Source organism: Crocuta crocuta, unplaced genomic scaffold (genome assembly GCF_008692635.1).
Source record: "Crocuta crocuta isolate KB4526 unplaced genomic scaffold, BGI_CrCroc_1.0 scaffold301, whole genome shotgun sequence".
Classification (NCBI taxonomy): Eukaryota; Metazoa; Chordata; class Mammalia; order Carnivora; family Hyaenidae; genus Crocuta; species Crocuta crocuta.
The window spans coordinates 453,695-463,453 of record NW_027527544.1 but is presented as its reverse complement, the minus strand read 5'-3'; the positions used below and the strand labels follow the sequence as shown (position 1 = coordinate 463,453).

The following is a 9,759-nucleotide window of genomic DNA, read 5'->3' as shown; positions in this document are numbered from 1 at the left end:
ACTTTTATTGATATTTTTATTTATTTATTTTCTTTTCAAGTTTGTATTTAAATATCAGTTAACATACAGTGGAAGATTGTTTTCAGAAGTAGAATTCAGTGATTCATCACTTACATACACTATCCAGTACTCATCATAACAGTGCCCTCCTTAATGCCCATCACTCATCTAGCCCATCCTCCTTCCACCTCCATCAACCCTCAGTTTGTCTGCAATGGTTAAGAGCCTCTTATGATTTGTTTCCCATTCCCATATGTTAATCTGTTTTCTTTCTTAAATTCCACATATGAGTGAAATCATACGGTATTTGTCTTTGACTGACTTATTTTGCTTAGCATAATACACTCTAGTTCTATCCATGTCATTGCAAATGGCAAGATTCTATTCTTTTTGATGACTGAGTACTATTCCATCACACACACACACACACACACACACACACACACACCCCTTCTTTATTCATTCATCAGTCGATGGACATGTGGGTCTTTCCATAGTTTGGCTATTGTTGATAATGCTACTATAAACCTTGGGGAGTATGTATCCCTTTGAATCTGTACTTTTGTATCATTTAGGTAAATGCCTAATAGTGCAATTGCTGGATCCTAGGGTATTTTTAAATAATTTTTTTAATGTTTGTTTATTTTTGAGACAGAGAGAGAGAGAGAGGGAGCATGAGAGGGAGAGGAGCAGAGAGAGAAGGAGACACAGAATCTGAAGCAGGCTCAGGCTCTGAGCTGACAGCACAGAGCCCGATTTGGGGCTCGAACTCACAGACTGCAAGATCATGATCGGAGCCGAAGTTGGATGCTTAACCGACTGAGCCACTCAGGCGACCCTATTCTTGACTTCTTGAGGAACCTCCATACTGTTTTCCACAGTGGCTGCACCAGTTTGCATTCCCATCAACAGTGGAAGGGAGTTCCCCTTTCTCTGCACCAACACCTGTTGTTTCTTGTGTTAACTTTAGCCATTCTCACAGGTGTGAGGTGGTATCTCGTCGTGGTTGTGATTTGTATTTCCCTGGTGATGAGTGATGTTGAGCATCTTTTCATGTGTCTCTTAGTCATCTGTTTGTCTTCTTTGGAAAATTGTCTATTCATGTGTTCTGTTCATTTCTTAACTGTATTATTTGTTTTTTGGGTGTTGAGTTTGACAAGTTCTTTATAGGTACAGGCGCCCCATACTAACTCTTTATTAGACATGTCATTTGAAAATATCGTCTCCCTTGGGGCGCCTGGGTGGCTCAGTCGGTTAAGCGTCCGACTTCGGCTNAAAAAGAGAAAATATCGTCTCCCATTCTATAGGTTGCTCTTTAGTTTTGTTGATTATTCCATTCACTGTGCAGAAGCTTTTTTTTCTTGATGAAGTCCCAATAGGTCATGTTTGCTTTTGTCTCCCTTGCCTCCGGCCAACATATCTAGTAAGAAGTTGCCACAGCCGAGGTCAAAGAGGTTACTGCCTGTGTTCTCTTCTAGCATCTTTATGATTTCAGGTCTCACATTTGGGTATTTCATCTATTTTTCATGGCAGGAGCTGTGCAAACGCTACCATTTCCTCGCTGTGACTGTCATCCAGCGAGGCCAGTGCGGCTCCCAGCAGATTTCTGTACCTTGATTTTATATCCTGTGACTTTACTGAATTCATGTATTAGGTCTAGCAATTTTTTGATGGAATCTTATGGGTTAACTGCATAGAGTATCATGTTATTTGCAAAGAGTGAAAGTTTGGTTTCTTCCTTGTTGATGTGATGCCTTTTATTTCTTTTTGTTGTTTGACTGCTGAGGTTTAGAATTCCAGTACTATGTTAAATAGTAATGGAGAGAGTGGACATCCCTGTCTTGTTCCTGACCATAGGGGAAAAGCTCTCAGTTTTTCCCCATTGAGGATGATATTAGCTGTGGGTCTTTCATGTATGGCCTTTATGACATTAAGGTATGTTCTATCTATCTCTACTTTGTTGGGGGTTTTTAATCAAGAATGGATATTGTATTTTGTCAAATGCTTTTTCTGCATCTATTGGTGGGATCATATGGTTCTGTTTTAAAATTTTATTTATTTTGAGAGAGAGAGAGAGACAGAGAGACAGAGAGTTGGGGGTAGGGTCATAGAGAAAGGGAGAGAGAGAATCCCAAGCAGGCTCCGTGTTGTCAGTGCAGAGCCTGTCATGGGGCATGGGAGATCATTCCCTAATCAAAATCAAGAACCAGAAGCTTAACCGAATGAGCTACCCAGAAGACCCCATAATTTTATCTTGCATATCACTGATTCTTTCTGTTCTTTCTGCTTTGTCCATCCTCATTGTCATAGCATTCATTCAGGTTTGCGTCTTGGACACAGCATTTTTCATTTCACCTGACTAGATTTTAGTTCTTTTTCCTCTACAGTAAGGGATTCTCTAGCATCTTCTAAACCTTTTTCAAGCCCAGCTAGGATCCTTAAAATTGTTTTAAATTCCAGTTCAGGTATCTTACTATATCCTTATTGATTATCTCTCTGGCCATTACTTCTACTTCCTGTTCTTTCTTTTGGGGTGAATTCCTCCATCTTGTCATTTTTTCCAGTAAAATAAAAAGCTAGATCCTAGGTGCATTTTGGTCTGCTTGTTAAAAGAGGCTAGATCCAAAAAATTAAAATTAAACAATGAAAAAATAAACATTAAAAGGAAGGTAGATCCGGTTTTCCCTAGAGCTGAAGCTTTGTAACACTCTATGATCAGTAGACTTGGTACATGAGAAGGGTTTGTGTTGGTCTTCTGGGGGAGGGACCTTGTTGCTCTGATTCTCAGGTGGACTTGCCCTAGTAGAGATGCACCTGCAGGATGCAGTGGNTGGGACTTGCTGTAAGCAGCTCCAGTTTCCACTTGGTGGTGCTGTTTAGCTCAGTGAAGTCTCCCAGTGCTGATGGGGGTGGGGAGCAAAATGGCATTGCCCTGCTCTCTCATCCCCAGATCGGAGAGCTCATGCCTGCCTCTCTTCAGGAAGCCCTCACAGAAAAGCAAACTATCACCCCTCTTGTGTCTCTGGCTTCTGTCAGATCCCTGCCTTCACCCTATCTGCGTCTGAGCTGTCTGCCTGACACAAGGCACAGGGCTCCTATGTTTTATCTCAGGCGTGTGGTTGGGTTTCTAAACTCCAAATTTTATGGACTTGCATGGCACTGCTCTGTGCTGATCCTCTGGGGGAGGGTCCCGCCAAGCTTTTGCCATTTGCAGGCCCATCCCAAGAAAGTGGATGCTCAACTACGCAGCAGTTTGGAGTTTATGGCAAAGTGGAGCAGAAGCCGACACTGAGTCTCACTGCCCTCGGCCTGTGTCCCCACTCCAATGCCTGGGAACAGTGAAGCACGTTGGTGCCACCCATTCTGTTCCTGGAGAGGCCATGCCACCACTTCCAAATGTACTCCATGCAGGGGAACTGTTTCTCCCTGTGTGACCCAGGGGATCTCAGACCATGCTGTCCGCTCCCAGGTTTCTGCCCTCCTTCTCTACAGGAGCACCTCTAAGCCAGGAACAACCACAGTGATGGCAGAATTCAAAAACTTCAGATCGGGGGCTTCATGGCTTATAATAACTTGCAGTAGTCTCCGTAAGCAGGCTCCCTCCTCTTCACGGCAGTTCTTATCTCTCTCACATCAATTCTCTTCATCTTCTACCTTCCATGATTCTACTTGTAGACTTGTAGTTTTGTTTTGTCAGTTCTCAGGATGATTTCTTGGGTGTCCAGAATGATTTGATATTTATCTAGTGGTGTTTGTGGGACAAAGCAAGCTCCTCTGCCATCTTCACAAATAAAAATACTTAAAAGTATGCCTTGTGGTAGGCCTTTTCTTGCAATTACATCACAGGATCAAAGTGCTGGTAAGAAATATGGGCATAAACCTTAAACAAATGCTTTAGAATTATCTTTACCACAGATAAAAGGTTTTGGGGAAATGGGACATCAATCTTAGATGGAAAAGGGGTTTCATGATCACGTTTAATCCTGAATTCAAGCCTTCAAATAGTTGATGTATTTTGGAGCAGAACATTTGAGTGCGCCTTAATATTAATAGCATCTTTCCAATGATACTCATATCTTGGACCTATAGACAGGAGTAAACAGCTTGCTCCAGTGCAGAGTTATCATCTGGTTGAAGAAGTCTACAGTACTGTCAACTACTGACTGAGGTCTTCTGCCTCTGGCAACAAGACTGCTCTTATAGTATGACCACTTCTCAGAGTGCTTCTGCAGGTTTTAAGTGTTCATACTCATGAAATCCTTCAGGGATGTTCTTCTTTGACTTAAATGTATTAGAATAATAGTTGTATTGGAATAATGAAGAGGAAGCTCATCTCCTCCTCAGGGGTGGAGGAGGGGACAGGGAAAGTCCATCAGACTGCAGTGCAGTCAGTATTCAGAGTCAGCATTTGGGGAGTGAAAAGGGGTAGACAGTTCTCAGTCTGTGGAAGGTACAGCCCAGGCTATCGCTGCTCTGAGATGGAATCAAACTTGGTACAGATCTCTGTGCTGCCCCTTCTACCTCATCAACCATAAAAATGAACCCAGCTACCTCTCACAAGAGAAGGCTTCATTTACACTATGATTATAATCTTTTATATCAATCAAATACCCAAGCCAATGTGTAATTATGAATTGTGGTAAGTTATATGAAGAGAAAAAAAAATTCTATAAAGAACATAAGTGTCAACATTTGTAAAAATGTGGTAACATGCTATATGTTTCAAGGATTAAATACTATAATGCATGAAAAGCACTTTGCATAGCATCTGGTGTTCAAGAAATGGTCAAGGATACGAGCCATTTTGATATTGAATTTTTGCTTTGTAATTCCAAACTATAATATCTTCTATGTTGAAATGTTTGCTGATTTACGGTGAACAATTCTTCTAAGGATTTTATAGTCTATTATTATTTACTGCAATTAATTCACCAACTTGTTATTCTACCCTTCCATAAAGAAGAATTAGGTATATGTAGGCTCTATGTCCCATTAAAAGCATATATGGTTTCTTCCTATGCACACTAATCACAGAGTTCTCTTAATTCTATTGCTGTCAGAACGGACAAACTATGTGATATTACTTGTATTATTTTCTGCCAAAATGTTAAGAATTTATATTATTTATATCACACAAAAAATCAGACTGACATCTAAATCATGCTTGCTAGTTTTCATGATCAGTTATTTACTTAGGTTTGTTTCATTTTTTCCAGCCATCTTACAGTTTTACTGTTTTGATTTACTCTCTAGCTCGATGCCAATCTTTTCCCCACCTGGAAAGCATTCTTGGCACATGGCACTGCGACTAAGACTGTTCTCATGGGCAGCCTCTGTGCCATTCCAAGTGACTGTGTGATTGGGAAGGACCAGAGTGTCTGAGAACAAAACGATGGAGTTTCCCTCGGTGTATGACAAGAGGTTGACCACAGGCTTGGGCTGTGACGTGTCTCTGGTCTATTCTGCTGTTTTCCTGTGCTCCTAAATTTGCAGGTAATAATATAGATCATAGAGTCATGTGATATGGAGTTTTAGGTCTGAGAGGGCTTTAAAGTCTATCCTGTCATACATGTCAGCATGGGACTGTATCTCCTAGAGAATAATACTTAAAAATAGTAATGACAGCTAAACGTATTAAAATTTTAATAGCTGTCAGTCTTGCACAGTAAAAGGTCAGCCCTTTACCTACTGACTCACGTATTTTTGGCAATGCCCGCCTGTGGGACGTACCGTTGTTCCCAGATGAGCAAACCGAAACGTGGGGAAGGTGCAAGTGTCCAAGAGACTGTTATGGAGGCCATGTGATGGCTGATTTTTCCCCAGAAATAATGTTGCCTATGTATATACTTGTTTAGAGTTTACAGACTTCTTTGGCATATGTTATTTCCATTCGATCTTCCTCCTCACGGGCTTGTGTGAGGCTTCTCCAAACAGATCTCGCCTGCCATCCATTTCTGCACCTTTCATCTGAGAAACTGGAAAGGCTTATCCATACAGCATTATCCACATCCTAGAAACAAGGGCCTGGAGTGTGGGCCTAAATGCCGCCTCCATGGTTTGTTCTGGGCCATTGAAAGTCTCTCCAGGTAAATCGTGGTTTGGGTAAAGAAGCAGATTGGATAGGCATGGAGGAGGGCACTTGTTGGGATGAGCACGGGGTGCTGTATGGAAACCAACTTGACAATGAACTATGAAAGAAAAAAAAAGAAGCAGATTGTCCAATACTCCCAGGAAGCACTGGGTTAGTAACGAAGACACCTGGCATCCCCTGCTGCCTCCAGGTCCCCCTGTCCTCCATGCAATCACAGTGAAGCCAGGCTGAGCCAGGAGCTGGGAGGGTCCTTCCCGGCCACTAGAGGCCAGCAAGCCGCAGTCAGCAGCCTCCAAGCTGGAGCCAGAGTGGGCTGCTACTCACATCAGGACAGTGGTGAAGACATGAGCATTCTAGATGAGGAAAATGATGCTAGGGTGTTTCTAGAAGAGGCAGGTCGTTTCAGTGTGTTACCACTAAGATGCCTGTGGTATTCCAGGTCTCCCAAGACTTCCCTGAAAGGCAGTCCTAGGCAAATTCAACGAGTAGAGAAAGGGTGCCTTTGGGATGTCTGCCAAAGCACCGTACTTTCCTTTTCAGCATAGTGCTTTCCTTCCTCCCCATGCCCGTTTGAAATAAAAAACAAACTTTATTCTCTTTTTTCTTCCAATAATTTAATTTCTTGAACACAGTAAAGTCTCACCCCTCTTTCTCTTCTCTTGGAGTTATATTATCTTTCTCTCCCGGTTTTTCTTTCTAGTGCTCACTCCTCTCTTCTCTCTGCTGCACGTCTGCAAGGGGATAAACACTGCCTGGGCAGGTAAATTACTCGCACTGTTTGAACTACCACCTGTGACCTAGTGACTCATAGATCTCATTTCTTTGCCCACACTCCGACAAGCTCCAAAGTTCCCATTTCTCACTGAGTGTCAGACATTTATATTGTAAGGCCACAAGTCTAAACGTCTAAACCAAACTGACTCCATGACAGGCTTTAAGTTTCCCCTCTAAACTAGAAGGCCTGAGTTTCAGCTTCCCCGAAACTATCAGGGAAACAAACACATTGCCCAAGGCAGGAGAAACCGCCCTTGCAACACCCAATCAGGAAAGGCCAGCGACCACCCTCCACATTGTTAAGGGAGAGGCCTGGAGATACAAACTATAGATAGGACCCTGTTACCTAATGTTAAAGTTAACCCGTTAGTCACCGAACAAGACCCTAGGCTCGCTCTGTGATTGGTTGAATTTAAAGGTTCTCTAAATGTTGTAACTGGATCCCGCCAAAAGTAACGAATACTCTAGACAATGTGTATGGTTAAACCCGCTGTCGATAATGTTGAATAATTATGATTGGATCACTGTTCCCATGTCACAACTTCTGTAACTTCCCCATCACAAACCCCATAAAAAACCCTACTCTGCCCTTGTTCGGGGCTCTCAGCACGGATCCATTGCGTTGGTGAGGTCTGGGAGCCCGAGCTTAAGCCTGTAATAAAGCCCTTTGCTTTTGCACACGTGACTCGGACTCCTTGGTGGTCTTGGGATTTTGGGGAGATCGCGATCTGGGCATAATAATATGTGGGTGTGTCACCGGGACCTCAACTCAATTCAACCAGAATGAACACTATATGGTATTGTGTGAAATCATCCTAACAAGCATATTTGCAAATATTTACATCTGTAGATAGATAATATCTGTGAAAGGAGACACAAGAAACCAATACAGGTGGTAGCCTTCGGAGCTGGACACACTACAGCCAGGGGATAAGTCTGCAGAGAGACTCATTTTTCTCTATATGCCTTTTTCAACCATTTATATTTCCTTTAATGTCCATGATGAGCTATTTTTACAAAAATTTTTAATGTTTAATTATTTTTGAGAGAGAGAAAGAGAGAGAAAGAGGGTGGGAAGGAGGGAGGGACACAGAGGGAGACACAGAGTCTGAAGCAGGCTCCAGGCTCCCAGCTGTCTGCCGGGAGCCGCACCGGCCTCTCTGGGTGGCAGTCACAGCAAGGAAATGGTAGCATTTGCACAGCTCCTGCCATGAGAAACGAAAACTGGTATCTCCTTCTGCTACTACTGGCTCATGTTGGAAATGAGGCTGCTGGTATTGACCAGGCCTCACAATATTCTACATCAGACTGACATTCCCCACACAGATTGCTCATAAGGAAAGGCATGTCCCTGCCTTTTCCAAAGAGATTTCAGATAAAAATATTGTGGATGATCATTAAAAGGTTCTTCCTAAGGGCCTTGTAGATCCAAGACTTAACATAACAAAAGGGGCTTGAGTCTGGCCCTGAGACAAAGAGCCTAATTTAGAGTTAAGGGCAAATATCAACTCCCACCCATTTGTTTCTGCCTGGAGCATTTTCTGGCCATGTATATGCTGATTACTCCCTGTGAAGGAACCTATTGAGGAACTTCTTCTTTTGTGATTTTGGGAGCCAAGGTGTCTCCTGAAAGACCTGTTTGACCCCTGCTCACAGAGAAGTAACTTCACCCTTTTATGCTAAAAAGATTGTCTGGTATGCTAAAGATGCCTTCCTTCCCCATAAGATAAGCATCTAAATCCCCTACATCAGTCACTATTGTAAACATTATGCATGAGTCTTCTACATATCTATGTTCTGGGAAATTCTTACCTATCAAATAAGTTTGTTATCAGAAATCATTGTCTAAGGCAAATGCCACCTCTGTGCCGTCCCCCAAACGTAAAATAAAGTTGAGCCCCAGTCAGAGCAGAGATGCCTGCCTGGTGGTCAGAAAGAATCTCCGGGGTTCTCGCACTCTCTCTCGCGCCGACACTGTCCATCCTTCAGGGACCCCTGCACATGCCAGAGCCGGCCTCCGACAACTGTCAGCAGAGAGCCTGACGTGGGGCTTGAACTTGTGAACATCATGACCTGAGCCGAAGTTGCACGCTTAACAAAATGAACCACCCAGGTGTCCCTGCTAACAGGACCTATTTTTTTAAAAGGTAGTTATTTTTTAAGGTAATTAAATAGACATCTTTACATTAAAATCTTCTAGTGTTCTACCAAGCCCAGAGTCGTTCTTCTGTCACACTGTCTGGGTAGGTAAGTTCCTCTCACGGTTCTGACTACTACTTGGGAGCTGGTGACTCCTAGATCTAGTATCTCTGGAAGCTTTACAGTTGCATTTCTGACTGTCAGACATTGACCCGTGGGTGTGTCACCAGCCCCTCAACTCAAGCCCTACTACACCCCATTCACCGCCTTTCAGCTATTGTCCCTTGAGAAAGGACATCTATAAATAGTATAAATACTATCAACTTGTATTTTAAAAATACAGATAAAGAAGGGACCCCCTTCTCCTCCTGAATTGTCAGTCTCAGCTGCAAACGACCATCATCTTGCCACATGCCCTCCAGAACTGTGATTCATTCCTTCCATCCCCAGACCCCTAGAACCATCATATCAAGCAGCCCTGCCCCTGCCCCTACCCAGAAATACCACTCAAATTCAGCCTGTCTTCCTCATTTCTCTTACCTTTCTTTAGGCTTCAGTGATCTCTTTTGTGGGTTTCCCTGCTACCTCCCAATTTGAATTACTTTTTCCAGTACAGTTCTTTTCAAGGTCACCCTCCACACAGCTGCCCAAGTGATGGACATAAGCATACATCTAACAGCCTCGCCCCCGGCCTATGCCCGAGTGGTTCCCCATCCAAGGTGAGGTGGCATCCCGCCCTTCCCGGGCTGGCCCTT

The 9,759-nt window shown here is 43.2% G+C and overlaps 1 pseudogene; it reads right to left on the bottom strand.

Moving 5' to 3' along the window:
- Nucleotides 1–3,799: 3,799 nt before the first annotated feature.
- LOC144232375 (MOB kinase activator 1A pseudogene) lies at nucleotides 3,800–5,220 on the bottom strand (annotated as a pseudogene).
- Nucleotides 5,221–9,759: the final 4,539 nt, after the last annotated feature.